We start from the raw sequence: 1,019 nt of genomic DNA, 5'->3' as shown, positions 1-1,019 counted from the left end.
ATATCAAACCTCATGATTGTGTAGTCCTCCACTGGTCCACGCCGCTTCGGCCGTCCTGGGTAAAATGGAACATTCCAGCTTGCCCTATGTGGAAGAGGGCACATTACTCAATACTGTGGTGTGAAGTATAAAGTTCAGTTCTCCCCTGGTCCACGCTGCTTCGGCGGTCCTGGGTAAGATAGTTCATTCTAGCTTGCCCTATGTGGAAGAGGACACTTCATACTTCGTCTCTAAGCGGCGGCTTGACTCCTCCCTACGGGGAACGGGTTTACGCGCACAGCGGCGGCTTACGCACTATGGCAGTCATGGATGCCTTACGTTTCTATGAAAAGTGTGTTCCTCCCCTGGTCCACGCTGCTTCGGCAGTCCTGGGTAAGATAGTTAGTTCTAGCTTGCCCTATGTGGAAGAGGACACGTAGACTTACTGTGGTGTGAAGTATAAAGTTCAGTTCTCCCCTGGTCCACGCCGCTTCGGCCGTCCTGGGTAAAATGGATTCATCCAGCTTGCCCTATGTGGAATGAGGACACTTTATGCTTCGTCTCTAAGCGGCGGCTTGCTCCTCCCTACGGGGAACGGGTATACGCGCACAGCGGCGGCTTACGTTATGGCAGTCATGGATGCCTTACGTTTCCATGAAAAGTGTGTTCCTCCCCTGGTCCACGCTGCTTCGGCAGTCCTGGGTAAGATAGTTAGTTCTAGCTTGCCCTATGTGGAAGAGGACACGTAGACTTACTGTGGTGTGAAGTATAAGGTTCAGTTCTCCCCTGGTCCACGCCGCTTCGGCCGTCCTGGGTAAAATGGATTCATCCAGCTTGCCCTATGTGGAATGAGGACACTTTATGCTTCGTCTCTAAGCGGCGGCTTGCTCCTCCCTACGGGGAACGGGTATACGCGCACAGCGGCGGCTTACGCAAGTTAGTCACCCTCGGCAGTGGATCACTCGGCTCATGGATCGATGAAGACCGCAGCTAACTGCGCGTCATAATGTGAACTGCAGGACACATGAACATTGATAAGT

The 1,019-nt window shown here is 53.0% G+C and overlaps 1 non-coding gene across 1 annotated transcript in view; it reads left to right on the top strand.

Annotated features, from left to right (window-relative positions):
• Positions 1-921: 921 nt before the first annotated feature.
• Positions 922-1,019, top strand: part of LOC131270260 (5.8S ribosomal RNA) — a 155-nt gene continuing 57 nt past the window's right edge. Inside the window, exon 1 of the ribosomal RNA XR_009179369.1 lies at positions 922-1,019. This exon is cut by the window's right edge and continues 57 nt beyond it. This is a non-coding gene — a ribosomal RNA (5.8S ribosomal RNA).

This window comes from Anopheles coustani (assembly GCF_943734705.1).
Source record: "Anopheles coustani chromosome X unlocalized genomic scaffold, idAnoCousDA_361_x.2 X_unloc_19, whole genome shotgun sequence".
NCBI lineage: Eukaryota > Metazoa > Arthropoda > Insecta > Diptera > Culicidae > Anopheles > Anopheles coustani.
This window is presented reverse-complemented; position numbering and strand designations above follow the sequence as displayed.